Raw genomic sequence first — 19,317 nt, 5'->3', positions numbered from 1 at the left:
CAAAGAGCCATTTGCCAAGAGAGGGGAAAGACAAAAAAACAGGGTTTGGAAGGTGGTGAGTCCACTTTTGAATGTATCTTTGAACTGTTCCTAGACTGCCTGGTGGAGATGTCCAGCTTTTTTTGGAGGGAGCGGGGAGCTCTGGGCGGCAGTAGAGCAACTGGGACAGAGTTGAGTGAGTAGATGCATCTCAAAAGCAATTGGGCTCTTTAGATAGAATTTAAACCCTGCATATTAAACAAATACAATAGGCTGTGTAATTTTTTAAGATTTTTTTTTTTTTGGAAATTGATCAACTCGAGGGTTTGGGCAACCATTTGTTTAACTCCATCATGCCCCCTGGAAAACGTAACAGAACAAAAACAGACTTTTTTTTTCCTTAATAAGAAAGAACGGCATGACTTTTTAGGCATCAAATTTCTTTGTGGTTAGATAAAAACATTCAAAAAATTTAAAAAGAAAGAAAGGGAAGAAAAAAGAAAGAAATTGAGAAAGAGAAAGAAAGAAGAAAGAAAGGACAGAAGGAAGGAAGGAAGGAAGAGGGAGGGAAGGAAGGAAGGAAAGCAGGAAGGAAGAGAGGCTTTCCACAGGAACTCAGGCATGATGGGGGAACGGGGATGAACTGCTTCTTTTTAAATGCTCAGCCTCTTTCCATTTGCTCTGTATGAACTACAATCATTAAACGCTTAGTGAGTGCCAAAACCAGTTTTATTTTGCAACAATTACTTTTGGTTCTAAAACTCATAAGCCTATAGATTTAAAATGGACCAAATTACTGCCCCATATATTTGTCTTCTGAAACAGGCAGTGGTGGGTGGGGTGGGGTGGGGGAGGAAGCCAAGTATTTTGCACAGTTAATACACTGCATTTTCACCATCCCTGGTGAATCTTTGTACTTTCTCTTCAGGGTTCCTGGAGATAATGATATACTATGGCCAGCTGAAAAGAACATCTGTTTTAAGAACTGGGAACTTCCAGGAGCCATTAGTCTGTCTGATCCATTCCCTATTTCCTTTCCCACTTTGCACCTTTATATTTCTGCATTGATCAAATCCATGCAAAATAAAGGGACTGAGAAAAACACTAAATAGCCGTAATTTTTTCTCCCTTCTAAAGATTACCCGCTACCTTTCCTGTTAAATAATTCTGCTGGATATAAACACCCAACTTTTTTTTTTTAATGTAAGCATGTGTTTCCCTTTCCCTTTAAATGGAAGGCTTTGGTTCGCTAAGGCTTACTGCTTAATGACAGTGCGGTAGAGTTAGCCCAGGAGAACAATGCATCCATTAATCTGCCTCGTGCTTAATTGGTAACTACTGTATGGGCTGGCATTTCAAACACAGATTGCAAATGTACTTGAATTAGTTACTGTTTAATTGATACAACTGGCACTCAGCCTAGAACCAACATGCAGCTACTGTAAAAAGAGCGAGGCTTGAAAGGAGAGAGAAAAAAATACAAGGTAGGATTGTGATTCATCCTTTATATCAATTATTCGTGGAATATAATTACATAGTTTTTCATATTGCTTTAACAAGCAATAGACCAAAACAGGCTGCTAAAAAATGCCTGTAATGCTTGCTGACATAAAGAATAACAGCAGTGAGTCCCAACTCCCTCTCTTTCTTGACTCTACACTTACCCTGGCAAGAATAGTTATGTACATACTACTGAGTTTGGGAAATATGATATTTAGAAAGGAATGAAATGCCTAAGAGGATAATTTTGACAATGTCTCCCGAATAGCAGGAGTTCGAGGAAATAGAATGCTATCATGGCAATAATTCAACTTTATTACCATTCATACCAGAGTTACTATGAACATAGTTTCAACAGAAAAAAATAATGTCTTGAGATTAATCCCCCAATAATTCCACTTAGGCACATCATGCAGGAGCCATTAGGTTCTCCAACTTGCCTTTGACTGGAGAGCATTTTAATTCCAGTAATACTGGAAGGATGCTGATGGTTATCATTTATTGAGCATTTATACCCAGTCAGAATCACACTAGGTGGTTCAATATAGAAGTTCTCATGTAACCCCCAAACCTCATGTTTTCCTCCCCAGACTGAAGCTTCATTGCATTGCTTAAATCTATGTAAAATAGAGAAACACATTGAACTGTATTTTTTTACCCTTCTTTTAAAGTTAACCCACTTTTACGCTTAAATGATTTTGCTTGATATAAACCACCCAACTACCATCTTGATTTTACAGGTATACACCAATCATATGAGAGTTTATGCCTTTTTCATACTCAGAGTTCCTATAAAACACCCCCAAATGCTTTTTTGCCAACCTGTACTGAAAACCCCCTCATTGGTTCAGTAAGCAGTTCTTGAGAATTTACTGTATATCCAGTTTGGTTTTCACATTGTGTGAGATAAGACATAAAACTGATTTTTGTTGTTGTTGTTGTTGCTATTTCTTGGGCTGCTCCCGCGGCATATGGAGGTTCCCGGGCTAGGGGTCCAATCGGAGCTGTAGCCACCGGCCTACACCAGAGCCACAGCAACGTGGGATCCGAGCCACGTCTGCAACCTACACCACAGCTCACGGCAACACCAGATCGTTAACCCACTGAGCAAGGGCAGGGACCGAACCCGCAACCTCATGGTTCCTAGTCGGATTCGTTAACCACTGCGCCACGACGGGAACTCCATAAAACTGATCTTGATAGTATTATCAATGAGTTTCTAATGGTCAAAATCAAAAGAGGCAGTTTCTATTCTATTTTTAAAAATTACTTGTCATTGACCGTTTTTTGTACTACATGACTTTCCCTTGGTTGAATTTGTTGAACACAATTAACAATGCCATTCTTGGTTCCTGTGACATAAAGTTCTCTTCCTGCCTCTCTGACTGCTTCTTCTCAATTGCGTTTGGAGGGTCTCTTTCTCCATCCATTATTTAAACAAGGGGGGGGGGGTTAGTATCTCTTTTATTTTACTCCATATGCTTTCTCTGTACAGCTTCATCTTATGCTACTGAATCTATCTATACATCACAGGGCCCTAAACTACATATCACAATTCCAAAGAAAAATTTTCCCCTACAAAAAAATGCAAGTTTTTAAAAAAAGAAAAAAAATCAGTGAGAGTAATCTCATAAAAATTCCCAATTCTCATCTTACCCTGCAGATTACTCTCTTGCAACCCAGTACCAGAGACACAAAGCTAACTGGCTGTCTCTACTAGGTTGTCTAACAACAGCTCCTGAATGTGCTCAACTGGCTGCTCTCCTTGCACACTCACCTTTTTTCTGCCACTTCTCTTTTGTGAAGTGATGTCCCTAATAGCCAGGAACCCAAGCTGCCAGCCTGTTAGTCACGATTTTTCCCTGTCCTTCGTTGCTCCCCCTCTCCATCAAGCTGATGGGATCCCAAGTCCTACAGAATCTAATGTCCACTTAGTATTTTTCAAAAACTTTTTTTCAGAGTTCCCATTGTAGCTCAGCAGTAACAAACCCAACTAGTATCCATGAGGATGTGTGTTCTATCCCTCACCTTGCTCAGTGGGTAAGCCTCCAGCATTGCCATAAGCTGTGGTGTAGGTCCCAGATGAGGCTCAGATCCTGTGTTGCTGTGGCTGTGGCTGTGGCTGGCAGCTATAGCTCCGATTTCCCCTTTGGCCTGGGAACTTCCATTGCAGCAGGTGCGGCCATAATATATATATATAATTTTTTTATTCTCTGTCCTCCATGCCACTGTGTTGTTCCAATCCTTCTAATTTCTCACTTGAACTTTCACAACCGCTTGCTCACCCATTTCCCTGCCTCTACCATCACCTCTTCTCCAGTCTGTTCTGTAGAGATGATGCCAAAGCAAGAACAGTATCCTTTCTTGCTGAAGATCCTTGAGAACTGCCATAGGCTTCAGGAGAAATGCTTGGTTGGTTTCTAACTCCTGCCTCTTTCTGTTTTCTTTTTCCTATTTTCCAATTGTCTCGAGCCTTGTCCATCTGGTTAAGTCCCACTTTCTCTTCAAGGCTGAGTTCAATGATCATTCTTTGGGGAAGCTGTCTCTGGCCTTTCTTGGCTAAGCTGGCATTGTCTGTTTCCCTGAGTTCCCATGCACACTTGTTTCAGACTTGACCATATTGCGCTGCAGTGATCACAACTCCTCCTGAGGCTCCCTTTTTAGGCTCTAATGACATTCTGATTTTGTTGAAAAAAAAAATGAAAATCAAATTTTCATTTTTAAATGATTAATTTGCTCTATATATTAAAAATAATGTTATTTCTTGGAATCCTAGAAGAGCTTGAAACACAATATTGGAGGAGGGAGAGAGAAATTAGAAGTTTGGGGTTATACACACTATGTATAAGATAGATAAACAACAAGGACCTACTGTGTAGCACAGGGAACTATACTCAATATTTCATAATAACCTATAAGAGAAAATAATATGGAAAAGAATAGGCATATATATCTATACATGTGTGAATCACTTTGCTGTACACCGGAAACTAACACAACATTGTAAATCAACTATACTTCAATTAAAAAGTTAATAATGGGAATTCCCGTCGTGGCGCAGTGGTTAACGAATCCGACTAGGAACCATGAGGTTGCGGGTTCGGTCCCTGCCCTTGCTCAGTGGGTTAATGATTCGGCGTTGCCCTGTGAGCTGTGGTGTAGGTTGCAGACGCGGCTCGGATCCCACGTTGCTGTGGCTCTGGCGTAGGCCGGTGGCTGCAGCTCCGATTGGACCCCTAGCCTGGGAACCTCCATATGCCGAGGGAGCGGCCCAAGAAATAGCTAAAAAGACAAAAAAAAAAAAAGCTAATACTGGACTCAGTTTTATGTCCTAAGTATATAAATAATACTTGTTCTCTGGTTTCTTTGCCGCTAACCAGCTGAGTAACACCAGGCAAACAATTTAGCCTGTGGAAGCATTAGCTTCATCATCTGTAAAATTATCTCTAAGAACTTTGTAACACTAATCTTCATTCTCATGTCTTTTTTTTTTTTCCATGTTATGTTGTGTAATTAGTCATTTAGCAAAGGTGTTAACTGGTTTACTATTGTTGAATTAAAAACTATCCCAAAGATTCTGGTTCAAGGTATTTTTAGACATTGATTTTTGTCCCTATGCTCCATATAGAATTGTAGAAATTAGTTTACTTACAGATATCATAATTATACAAAGGATTTAAGGTGGTTTACAACAAGAATATCCCCCCCCCCAAAAAAAAATGGTAAAGAAGAAGAAGGGGGAGAAAAAGGAGAAGGAGAAGAAGGAAGAGGGATTGCAGGAAGGAAAGGAGAATAATGATGATGGAGGACTGTGCCCAAGAGAAAAGTAAATAAAGGGAAGAGTCAAAACTAGAAGAAAATGAAGATAGATGCCTCCACCCTCACGTTCATCCATAATTGCAATAGATCATTTTCACATTTGATTCTAAGCTTCCTGGCATCCAAAATGAAAGAAAAAAAAAGTTTAGGATACAAAAATTATATAGTAGAAGCAGAGATTTTCCAACACAAATTTCAAAGTAAGTTTTTCTGCAGTGAGATTCAGGTACCAGGCACCTAATAGCATACTAGACAATGAATGCCTTAACAAAATTCCTAAATAAAATATAAAAAGAAACTGAACTTGCAACACCCTTCAAGAAAGGCAAAGCCACGATCTTGAATGTCTGTGAAGGCAATTCCATGAGTGGTCACGACATATTTAAATTGTGTAGCCTTCTGCTGATGAAGTTTGATTAAAACTAAAATCAAGAATAACTAAATGAGTAGCAACACATTACATCTTTTAAATAATCTTCCTCAATCTTTCCCAGATTCTGATGGTATATTTGGAATAAAATTCTACTCCAGGAAACAGTTTCTGATCCCTCCTTCAGATTTTACAAGCATTTTCTATCAACAGTGTACACCTGGGTTGTCCTGGCTTCACCATTAAAAAACTGTGTGAACCTGAACAAGTGACTTGGACTCTATCATTTAATCTCTTCATCTGTAAAATGGGGATGATAACAACACATAGCTGTTAACAGGATACAATGTAATAAAGTATGTAAAATGCTTATAATGAAGCCCAGGATACAGAAAGAGCTGTTACATTACATTGCATTGCATTACATTGCTTCATACATTTATGTTACATGTGCTCTGTTGATTAGTACCAGCAGTTTTTCTTTCCGCGACCATAATGGATCACCTATTTGCTGATTATTTAAGGGATCAGTAAACCGTGTTTTGGTTACTTTGGAGATGCAATTCTTCATTTATTCAGACACAGAACTTTTTTTCAAGATTTATATACATCTAGGTTAATTCATGGCCAATCTTTATCATTTTTAAAATAAAGTTGCTCTCTTGCAAGACATAATCATCATAGTGCAAAAAGGCCCTGCCTATGAGTCTAGAAACTTGGATTTAGTTTTGATTAGTGATATCCATGTTTCAGCCTCCTTGTCTACCATGTGAGAGCATCAGCACAGTTGTAAAATGTTCATTCTAGTGTCAAACTTATGCTTTTAAAATTTTCATTTAGTATCCTTTTAAATAAAAGAAAACAAATGAATAAAAAATATGTATGTAAAATATGTCTTCTCTCTGATGTATAGTTCTTATTCCCCTAAATTTCTTAACTCTAAGGAGAATTGATGTTTTCCCAGTTAACTTTCAGTTTCCTTTGATGTTCCTGAAAATTTCAGGCTAATCAATCCCCAGATGGTTCTATTTCAAGTGTTACCCTTTTGCAGCAAAGAGCATCTCTCTGAGATTTAGACCTAATTTTGCTGAGTATTCTCATCTCGTTTAAGATGAGAGGAAAGCTCCCTATTTATTGGCCTGCACCTCCTACACCATCTTTATCTCTCATCCAAATGGTGAGCCTTGACATCCAGTAGAAACTCAGCGTGCCTCTCTGCTTTTTTTCTCCATACCCCTCCTCACTACTCTTCAAGAATGAGTCAGGGTCTTACACCCTACTGCAGAGGAAAAAAGGTCGTGATCTGAATGGCTGAAACCCTAGGGCTTTGTCCTAGCACAGCTATCGAAGAGACAAAGGTGGCAGCAACTGATTGCAGGTATTTCCTCTCTAGACTCTGTTTCTTCCATGGAAGATAGAATGGTAACGAGTACCAGAGCCATCTCCCCCCAGAGAAATCCCAACCATCTCTCTTGATCTTTAGATCTTTATGTCTCCCACTTCAGACTTCCTCCTGTCAATCAAGGGGCAGCCCTGGGTCAGAGGTACAAGGACCCAGGTTTGATAAAACTTGGAGCAGAGACTCCATTCAGGCAGACACCTTCTCCCCCCTCCACGCTTCTCATTACCTCCATTTACTTATATTTCCTCCCAGCTTGGAAGGTCTACGTTAGCTCCACCAACATGATTGGTACCATTAAAGACTCAGGATTGGGTTTAGGGAATTAGCCATGTGGCTCAGGGAGGAAGAGTGTTCCAAGAACTGCTGACTGGCTAGAGGTGGGTGTTAAGGATGAAGGCCAGAGTCCAAGCAAAAAAGATGGGCAGTTTTATCAATCTTGGATAGTCTTTTTCTTGTGACTGTGTTTCTCTTGAAAGCTCACCCCAAGATGTATCTATGGCAGAGAACTCAGCTATTTCTTTGCCAGATAACACCACATGACACCACTTTAATTGCAGTTCAATTAACATAGCTATCATTTGGTATAGTGGATTTTAATTCATTCCACTATTTTCAATAGGAATTAGACAGATTGTAGCTAGTTCCTTTCTGTAGTAGCCCCTTTTTATGATCAGTGGGAGTGGAAGGGTTCCTCTTTTAAAATCCATGCTTCTTTCTCATCCACTGTACAGATAGAGCAAAATCAATCAGGAAACATAGATTTGTTTTTTTAAAGATGTTATGTCTCAGTAACTAACCCTTGCCGATTTAGCACTTTCTGCAGATGCTTTCCAATCTCACTCTTTTAAAACTTTTGAATACTTTTCCTATAATTATTTGCCAATGAATTCATTTTTGAAACTTTTCTTGTACTTCTTCTTCTTTATATAATGTACTCTTTTCACTGACTAAATAAAGATTGTAATTATTGTCTCTACCTCCTACTTGGCAAAGTATCTCTTGGGTGTGTAATAAATATCGATTAGAAAAATTAGTAAAAACCACAAAGATAATCACAGAACACAACCAATAAGTGTAAAAAACCACATTAATTCTTCTCAGTAATTGTAGATATGCACATTGGAACTGTCTATCAAATTGGTAATGATGTTAAGATATTTTAGTATTTGATTAATGTTATGAAAGAATCATAGACGGTTGCTGAAAAATAGTCTTTCTGGGAATCATTTTGGCAATGGGTATTAATAATCTTTAAAATTTATATTGTGAAAGAATAACATCATGGAATAATTCTTGCTATATGATGCTAATTTTATTATTAGTTAAAAAAATATTAAAGACCCACCATGTGCCAGGCAATACTCTAAGTTAGCAAAACCCTTTCTTCAAGGAACTTGTATGGAACACAGTCCGCTAGTGATATGTGCTGTGAATAGTGTGACCATCTGCCTCTGCCTGGGACAGTCCCAGTTTAAGGTGCTTGTCCCTAGATAATTATTAGGAGGAGAGTACTATTGTAGGGTGATGACGAGGATTTACTCTAGATAGGTAGTCAAGAGCATTTGCTCAGAGGTGACTTTTGGGCAGAGGCCCGAATGTCAGAAGGAGTGAACCATTGACTTTTGAGGACATTATTCAGGCAGTGGACAGAGCATGCTTGAAGAGTGGCAAGAGGTAAGTGTGGGTGGAGTGGCCGTGAGCAAGGGGGAGACTGCGAGGATAAAGGCTTGGGTGAGACTGAATCACAGCCACGCACGTGCAAACCTTACTTAAACATTCATCACAATTTTCCAGAAATGTTTAAGCTCGTTTAAGATGGGCTCAATCTCTCCCCACCCCCGTGACAAAATTGTTAATAATATCCCTGATTTCAGAATTGGTTACCATAACTTAAACAGAGAATGCCATGATCAGATCACTTTCTGCTTCTGCTCAAAATGAGATGATATGTCCTTTTCTACAAAGAATAAAGTCAGGTCTTCACAACTTTAGAAAGTTGGGGCTGTGAGCCACGAGGGAGCTGGAACTCCCTGGCCAATATCCAATGTCAAAGCCTTTCTCTTTGGCACAACCCTCACTTACTTTTGTTTTAGTTACTACACCTGAAAATATTTTAAAGTCAGTGTAAGCTTGCAATATAGAGATTAATTGGCCAAAGCTGTTATTTGCAGTCAAAGAATGAGGAAATTTATTATTTTTATTTTTAAATTAAACCCAGAGCAACATATGAACCATGCAGGAGGTGAAAACTGAGCCATCACTTTTGTTCTTGTCACCATGACCAGTGGACCAGACTTTTTTCTGGGAAGAAATTAGCCAAAATTACACTCCATCTGCATGGGATTTTGAAAAGATAACATCAGTGGTTTACCTTTTCTATTAAGTATTGCTTTAGATTTAATCACTTTCAAACATTTATTGAGTATCATTGAAGGGCAAGGTACTCTGTCTTATAGGGCAAGTTCTTTTATTAATTATCTCTGTCCATGTCCTCCCAAAGAATTTCAAAAACCTAGGTATGACTTCATACATTTTTGGGGTTGATATCTAAATTTTTAATCACAAATTCAAATTGTTGAAAAGGGTGTAATTTTTGCTAATTGTAACTGCTGACATTTTTCAATAAAATGGTTACATCACTCTTGGTAGTGTATCAAGAAGAATATGACTACCAGAGCAATTTCTTATCCACCATCATCAACAGAAAAATATTAACAAGCTCTTCAAGAGTCAGTAATTTTACATTGTTCCTTTTTCTTCTTGAACTGATATTTTCATGGCACTTAATCATTCATCTCTGCCATGAAAATAGGTATGTAAATTAAAATGCATTTACTTATTTATTAGTTCACCTGGCCACCAGGATCTATATATTAAAATATTCTTCTGCATTGATTCATCATTAACAGTATCATATTATAAATCTTGATGAGTCATTATTAAAAAATAAAAGTTGTTTTATAAATGCTTTCCTTATTGCTAGAATTAGATAATCTTAGCATTAGATCCATTTTCAATGTCATTTTCATAGTTGTAGTGCTGAAAACATTTGTTGACATAAATAAACAGATGAGAATGAAGATTTTGCTATAGCACTGTCACTCAAATTCATGAACTCTAAATTCTATGCAGATACCATGAAGCAATCTAAGATCAAAGATTTTCATGATGAGCTGAAAACTTGCTTAGGCTCTCCTTCAATTTTGTGGAAAGCGAAATATTAGAAAACTTGCAAAAGGATTTATTTTAACCTTTACCCATGTACTAAATACATTCTTTTTCAGTTCCCAGGAAGGAAACTTAAAGGCTTACCAAGACTTATTGAATGACTACCAATTATATCAGTTACTCTTTCACTTGGAGGTATATTGTACTAAATACGCTAATACTTTATACACAATATACTAATAAAGATTTATTTATAACAATGTAGTGTTTCATTTCAAAAATCCTTTGCTAATACAATTAAATATTTTACCTCATCCCATGCTTTAAGCGCATTTTTGTCAACATGTGAATACAGCTCACTGAATTTATGGAATGTTCACCACATAGACAGAAGGTAAACAATTCTTCTTTGTCAAAGCTAACAGTCCAGTTGAACCCCTTTCTGCCTGAAAATGTATTTCACTTTTCAGTTCAAAGGAATGCATTAATATGGATTCCTTGACAACCATCTCCCTGTTGTATTCTAATTGTAAAACAGAGACAGATAAAATGATTGATAGGTAGCTAGATAGAGCAAAGAAGCTAGCTAAGAGTTTGTCACTTGGATGAAAGAAGAAGCCACAGCTCTCAAGGAAGACTGTAAGCCAGGAGGATGGAAAAAAATGATGTTATTGTATGAAAAACCTTAAGCTGTTTTTTTCTTTGAGGTCCGGGAGACATTGCTATTTAGGGCAATGGTTATTTATTTAGTAAAGTGGGAGAGGATGAAAAAGAAAAGGAGATGGAACAGGAACACCAGAATGGTACCTCAGTTCCAAAGCCTGCGTTCTCAGTCTGGGGAGTGAGTACACGTGGAAGGTAAGGACCTGGACTCTGACTGCTCCGTGTTTATGCCTGTAATCATGCTCAGGAGAACAGCGCCCCCTATGTGATGAATACTGAGGGAGAAAACTCAGTGTAGAATAAGAACCCCTTGCCTTCAAGGAATGTATTATCCAGAGAGGGATGGATGCATGTGTCAGTTTGCTCAGTGAGTATGCATTTGGGATTAGAGCGAAGACTATGGACTCTGCCGTCAAAGATCATGCAGGCTGGTCCTATGAAGAAAGGAGACAGAGATGCTGTGAAAGACCAGAGTTGGGAGAATATGGGAGTTGAGAGATGAGGAAGATCATTTGGAGGTTACATAGGATTCGGTCATGAGAAGATGGAACAAGAACATCTCATGAGGTAGATACAACATGAAGAAATTCAGGGGGTTCCAGTCAAGGCTCAGTGGTAATAAACCCAACTAGCATTCATGAAGATGTGGGTTCAATTCCTGCCCTCGCTCAGTGGGTTAAGGATTTGGCAGTGCCATGAGCTGCTGTGTAGGTCGCAGACATGGCTGGGATCTGCCTTGGCTGTGGCTGTGGCGTAGGCCAGCCACTACAGCTCCAGTTCAACCCTTAGCCTTGGAACTTCCATATGCCTGGGGCACGGCCCTAAAAAGACCGAAAAAAAAAAAAAAAAGAAAAAGAAATTCAGGGGACCGATAAAACAACCAAAAATATATATAGTAAATGTCCAGTGGAAGAGACTCACATGAAATAGGGCTGGAATAGGACATTGAAGGGTCTGATGTTTATTCTAAAGAAACTGGCATTTTAAAAATTGTAGAGTTGGAAGTTCCCTTGTAGCACAATGGGTTAAGGATCCAGCATTGTTGCAGCTATGGTGCAGGCCGTAACTGCAGTGTGGGTTTTGATTGCTGGCCCAGGAACTTCCACAACCAACAGGTACAGCCCCCCCCCCCAAAAAAAAAGTAGAGTATTGTAGAAATAACACATACCCACTGTAGAAAACATAAAAAAATTATTTTACCACCTAGAAAACTTCACTGTTATTAATATCTTGTGGCTATTCTTCCAAACTTTCTATGCATACTCACATTCCCAGCATCTAGAAGAGTGCCCTGGTACAGAGCAGGTGCTCAAGAAACAGTTTCTGAGTAAATATTTCTGAAATTGAGATTTTTTTTTTTTTTTGGCTACACCTTTGGCATGCAGAAGTTCCTGGGCCAGGGATCAAATGTGCACCACAATAGTGACCCAAGCAGCGGAAATGCCAGACCCATAACCTGCTAGGTCACTGGGGAGCTCCAAAAAGAAGACTATCTCACACGCCATTTAAAAATTTTTTTGCATAAATATACGTTAAAATACTTCATGTCGATAAGTGTATCTGTACACCATCTTTTTAGTGGCTACATGGTATTTCATTGTAGTGATATATGCTTCCATTGTCACAGAATTGTTAACCAAATTTCAGCCATTATAAACAATGATGCAATAAGAAATTGCCACAGCTTACTATAATTTAATTGGTTAAAATTATGCATATGTGATTTAAGAAGATTTCTGAAAGACTGAACCCATTTACACTAAAGCCACTGCTTCTAAAATGTGTTTACTTAGCCCTAAATTCAATTATAATTCAATTATAATTGATACAACTTTATCAATAAGAAAGGTAAAAAAAATTAACTATAAGATATTTTTCCTTGCTTTCTAGTAAGGTGGAATGTTTTTTCACATGTTGATTGGCCATTTTTTGTTTCTTTTTTGAGAATTCTTATTCTTTGTGAACAAAGGTTTTCTATGAAGGAGGGCAGGAACACGGTAAGAACTCCATCTGAAAACGAAGTGGTTAGCAGAGGGATTTAGGATGAATTAGAGAAAGAACAACCAAGCAAAGATTATGGCTTAGCTGCAGAGATAGCAACGAATTGCTGCCAGGAAGGACCATGGGCCTGAGGTCCTGACATAAGTGTGGAAAGCGAGAAGGAGAGGAAACCAAGGCAGCGCTGCACGCTGCTTTTTCCAAAGGCTAATGGGAAATGGAAGGTGATGGGAGTTGTGTAAGGGTTGGGGACACCTAGGCGTGTTTGTGGGCTGATGAATGCGCTCCACTGAGAGGAAGTAAAGGGGGGGGGCCATGTGATTAATTTCTCAGAGGAGGTGAGAAAGAACAAGATTGGAGGCACACGTGGTGGGTTTTTATTTCTCCAAACCAGGAGGCCAAAGGGTGAAAATCCAGAGAAGAATGGTAACAACCCGTAAGTGACATGGATTTGTGTTGTCTGTGATAATATAAAACAAGGCAGAAGGGGGTAAGTCCAATAATTAGAATGCACCGTGCTGTGGGAGCCTGGGGGCAGAGGCGCCTGCTGGCCAGGACCGTGGGTGATGGACTTAGGGAAGTTGTGGCATCGCAGTCTGGCCTTGATGGGTGAGTTTCTGAGGATGGGACATTCTTGTACCAGAACAAATGTCAACAAAGGCCCTGACACAGTAAAGCAGGGCAGGGAGGGTCCAAAAAATGGAAAATAGGGGGCTCTGGAAAGTGGAGTGGGTGCCAGAGGCAGAAAGGGAGATACCCCAAGGTTTTCATAGCCGTACTTACCCACTAGCCCTGCCCTTAGCACTCTCAAATGCATTTTCACAGATGCTATGGTCTTTGAACCACTCTCTGACCCTGGGATTATTATTCTTAATTCACAGTCAAGGAAACTGAGGCCCTGAAGGCTGCACAACTTGTCCAAGACCACTGCGGGTAAAAGGAGGTACGAGAACCAGAGCACAAGTCCTCTGATTTTCCGTTTCTTTTTTAGCTCACCCTTGCTTCTTTTCTTTTCTTTTCTTTTCTCTCGTTTCTCTACCTCCCTCAAATCAACCAGAGTCTGGCACTTTCCCCATTCTCCAGTGCTCAGGCAACTCCAAAGGGTCCTTTGCCCCCCACTCCTCCCCTGGTCCTTGGCCCAGGGGCAGTACGTCCTCAGCCTCAGCCCCAGCCAGCCTGGCAGCTCTCCTGCAGCCCCCTGCCCTCCAACTTACACCCAACTCCTGTTCCTCCCTGCATTCCACACAAGCCTGGGCTGGAGCCCACCAGCTGCCACAAAACCGGCACGGGCCCCTCCGGCACCCTTCCCACCCTCTTGGTCATTTCATTTCCTCCTTCGAAACTGCTGCCCATGGCTAAGTGCAGGGCTCCAAGGAGGCATCTGACCCTTCCTGGACCTCAGGAGTATGAAGCCTGAGTGTCGAAAGTCAAGTGCAGGGCGTTGTGGGGTGTAGCCCCCAAGGATGGGGAAGGAGGGAGGACCGGGCTCAGTTCTCCTAGGGTCAGAAGTGGAAGGCAGCCTGAGGAATCTGTGAATCCCTGAGGAGCCCCACACCTTCAGGACAGGGCATGATTAGGGGTGGGCAGAGGGGGCAGAGGTTTGGTGGAGAGACGTCTGGGACAGGGACAAGGACAGGCCAGAAGTCAGGGTGACTCTAACTTCCTGCCTTGCCCTGCTGGTACAAGCCCAGCAGTGCCCCTAATCTTGCTGGTTCAAAATGCACCCCTAACACCCTCTGCAATGGACTGAATTCACCCTAACTTCTTTTGTTTGACTCTGAGGCAGTGAGAATCCTCTGAAGATTTCAGGGTGGTGTGATCGGAGCTTGCAGATGAGGTTATAAAACCAAATACATTAGTCACTTTCAATCCTTTGAAAGTTCTCAAAGAATAGAGTAGAACTTTGCCATGACTGGCATATTTTTATCTAGTTCAAAGGTTCATCAAAGTCCGTTACAGATTAATGAGTTAACGTTTGCGTGCAACTGTGTAGGTAAACGGAGCAACCTAATTATGTCCTCGGCATATCAAATACTGCAGCTCACTTTGCCTAAATCTAATTTAGATATTTATACACTTTCTAAAAATAAAAAATTGAGAATTATCCATTATCCAGAACTAGTCATTCAATTAACAAGGAGATAAATACTAAAGTGCCTGATCCCCATCATCAGAAAATGAGGGCACCGTGAGATCAAGGACAAGAGAGCCATGTGGCATCGTCACAGCAACCCTTGTCAGCAAAGGACTCTGCTTTCCCGCTATAATCTCTGTGCTGGACCCATGACACACTTCATCTGTCCCCACTCTCTGGGGCATTGCCATTGCCCTTTTACAGATAGATCACTGAGGCTATCGAATCCAATAGATTCGTAACTTGCACAAAGAGGTCAGGATGGAATTCTAACTTGTCACAACTCCATGTGCATATTCATTGCCCTTGAGTTCCCCATCCCAGTTCCTTTAAAAAAGAAAAAAGGTTCCATTTAGGGCAGCATAGCACTGGTTCATATTATTTGAAGCCATGTCAAAAGCCTAACCTATTTCTCGCCCTTCAGCTGTGTTGGCTAACACAATCAAAACTTGTTTCATTAATCACCAGAATGTACATATATAACACCCACAGAATTCAAAATAAGAAATAAACAACTTTGTTTGTTTGTTTCTTTTTTTCTTTTTTTTTTTTGCAAATCACAAGAGAAGACGTAGTTATAGTAAAAGACACAACTTTCATGTATTCTCTCCTCTTCTTCGGTGTTTTCTGTACTTGCCCCCTGATTGGGTGAAAGGCTGGAACTGACAGGTGAAAACATGTAAATGTAATCGCTCGCTATGTAAATGTGGTACTTACATTAAGTGCAAGCTAACACCCTCTGATTTCTCCCCGGGGCTCCCTGCACACTTGGAGCCTGAGGAGTTCCCACAGCAAGTGTTTCAATGCCAATAAATTGAGGGGTAAGAACTTTCAGTGAGGGCGTGATAAGTAAGGATCCTACTTACTTAGCCAGCTTTCTGGAACTGAAGACTTCCATAACGTCAACCCAACTCGGGGGGAATTTAGAAGCAATGTGACCCAGAGAACAGAAACAAAGGCAGATTTTAGAGCCAGACAAAACTGGATTCAAATGCCAGCTCTACGCTGCATGATTTGAGGTCCATTATTTAACTGGTCTGAAGCTCAGTCTTTTCATCAGCAGAATAGTAGTATAATATCTGCTTTACACAGAGGTGGTAGAATTTACATGGAGAAATATATAAAAGCACCTGAGTTCACTGCCTGACATTTAGTAAAGACATAATAAAGGTGGCTATCACTTTGGATAAATCCATAATCAAGCCTTGGAAAAATCAAGTTAGAAAAGGAATTTCAGCAGATTTACAATAACGCTAAAAATATTCTTTTTCTTTCTTTCTTTCTTTCTTTTGTTTTTTGGTCTTTTTAGGGCCGAACTTGCGGCATATGGGGATGTTTTGGGGCTAGGGGTTGAATCAGAGCTGTAGCTGCTGGCCTATGCCACAGCCACAGCAACACCAGATCTAAGCTGTGTCGGCAACCTACATCACAGCTCACAGCAATGCCAGATTCTTAACTCACTGAGTGAGGCCAGGGATCGAACCTGCATCTTCATGGATATTGGTCAGGTACATACCCGCTGAGCCACTACAGGAACTCCTTTTTTCTTTTTTTTTTGTGAAAATACTCTTACATCTCACAAGGGGGGAAAGGGGAGTGGGGTGCATATAAGGTGATGAGCAGATGATGTAACCCATGTTAATAACACATAATATAAAAACATATAGAGAAATATTTTTACTGTCAAATAAAGTGTTAATTCCAGTGATAGATTATGTACATAACAGTAAAACAGGAACAGTGGTTTATTTGAAAACCTTACTATTTTGTATTCTAAATTGATTTGAAAGTACAGTATTTTATATTATTTTAGATCCTTTAAAATGTAACTATTCCCAGCAGCGACCATTTCCTCACCTAACAAAATCTTCAGTTTCAGTAAACACTTCCCATTACATGCTAAATTTTACCTCCTACTGAAAAAGCAATGATGCTAGGTGACTTTCATTACCTGTAATATCAGAAGATCAAAAAACATTCTGGAAAGGCACAAAGACCTAAATTTCCACTTCCTATTTCCCAGGTTAAAGCCACACTGACAGCATCAATTGGAAATAGATCTAGAAATCAATTAATATACTAGAAAGATTAAACTTGAGCTTTAACTCTAAATTAAGGTCAATTACTAGATATAAAAAATTTTATAGAAGGCAATAACAGATTTCTCAAAATTACCTCTGTCGTGTTTTTAAAGTTCTTGCTCTGAACTGCAACATCATTACCTACGTTCTTACAGGAGAGAGTGAGTTATTGTTTTTCTTTTGATCTTAAATCTTCAATAAAGGGATAGTTTGTTCAGGAAATACACATTTCGGAGGTTTCTCTTTCTCATCCTTGAGAAGAGACTTAGATTAATTCTTAAGGACTCAGAAAGAAAAGAACAGCGATATCATCACTGTATATGCAGGACGCTAAAGGCCCTGATAAATCACAGGGGGATTAATCTGGGTGATTCAAACTATTTTAGTGACAGCTAAAGATATATTGGATAGTGTATCTACATCTATCTAGATATATAGATATACACACTATATCATAATACTATAAATATATATTCAAATTATATATGTATATATCCTACATACACAATGAAGGGAAGAAAATTGTGGTGACAGAAATAGCAATTTTTAATTGCCTTTTTTTTAAGCCTTTTAGCATCATACCAAACTTTGAGGTAAATGTGCTCTTGTGGGGCCCCCTCTATAAACTGAAAAATGATTCATTCCATTTATTCTTCTGATTTAACAACTTAAATAGAAAAAACAAAACATATTAATACAACAATGAATGTGGTGTTTTTCTGCAGTGAGTGAATTTGTGTGTGGATGTATTCAATGTAGTTCAAAAGTAACACTGGTGAGAAAATATAAATTCATTCTGTAGACACTAATTAAACATACTGACTCTTTTTTTTTTTTTTTTTAAAGAGGAAGAAAGAGGCTTGGAACCTATAGTGAATAGATACAGTGTGTGAGTTCTTCAAATAGGAAACAACTCACAACCTTGACCTCAAACTGGAGCCCACTGACATTCTTGTTCTTTTATGCAAGTCAAGGGCTTGCCCTGGAAGCCTCCAGGTTTGGAGAAGATTCTGACATGGAATGGGATTTCTGCCACATTCTACCTGGATGGCCCTAGGAAAATAATTAAGTCATTCTGGGTCTCAATGTCTTCATATGTAAAAAATGAACACAATATTCTTAACGACTAAAGGTCATTACGGAGGTTCCAGGTAATGCATTAAGTAAATATACACTGTAAGCTGCAAAGCAGTCTAATAATTTATTTTTTAAGAATATTTACAGCTGAGCCCCTCTAGGCACCATCTTGTCAGTAACTCTTGGTGATGCTGAGTGAGAAGGAAGGATTAACAACTTGAGGCAAACATAAATCTCAAGTTTTATTCCCAGTTGAATAATTTTGAATACCATTGCATCTAACAGAGACACATAGGGCTTCAAAGTTATCAGGTCTGCCTGCCTCTACTTTCTCATCCAGTCTTTTTTTGTATTACTTTGTCAATTCAATAATCTCTTCTGGTGGGTTCTAAACCCATCACAGTAGTGATTCTTTTGGTTCTGCCTCCTTTTTTTAAAGAGTTTAATTTTTTATGACATACAGATAGCAATGTAACAAATCTTAAAATATATAGATATAATGTAGAAATCAATCAGCCATTAGCTCTAATACTTCAGATTATATCCGAAAAATGATTCCTGAATTTATCATCCTACAAGGGAGTCACACAGAGTCTCTCTGATTCTTAGCATTCCATTTTTGTTCAACCTAAAAAAGATTAGAGAAGGAAAGGAGACTATACAGCCTATTAAATAGCCAGAGGTAAATGTGTAAAGAAAAAAAAAAAACTAGAAGGAAATGAACCAACCTGTTAAAGTCATAGGAGAGATTGTTTCTGAGCAGCTGAATAGTTCTGTCAACTTGGTTTTTCCATACTTCCTGAGTGTTCTGTAATGGACTTTCATGAAAACAACAACAAAAAAATCCTACAAACACTTAAAGTAATTGATGAGAGGCAGCCCAAGTGTGTGTTCTGTTCTGCAGGCTGCCCACTGCACAATTCTAGAAGGCTCCCTTTACATCAGAGTCTGTGTGAAGGGCTCGCGTCAGATGAAAGGGCTTACCCTTCTACTAGCTCGGAGGAAGGTAGCGCGGTGTCTGGCTGAGTATTTAGACAGTGTGAAGTTCTCCGCTTCAGGAAGTGATCTTCAGACATCTGAAGCCACTCTTCCTAGTTGCTAATTCCTACCCGGATGTGGATAAGGT

This window comes from Phacochoerus africanus, chromosome 2, assembly GCF_016906955.1.
Source record: "Phacochoerus africanus isolate WHEZ1 chromosome 2, ROS_Pafr_v1, whole genome shotgun sequence".
In the NCBI taxonomy this organism is placed as follows: domain Eukaryota; kingdom Metazoa; phylum Chordata; class Mammalia; order Artiodactyla; family Suidae; genus Phacochoerus; species Phacochoerus africanus.
The sequence above is the reverse complement of the archived record's forward strand: the minus strand, read 5'-3'. Positions refer to the sequence as shown.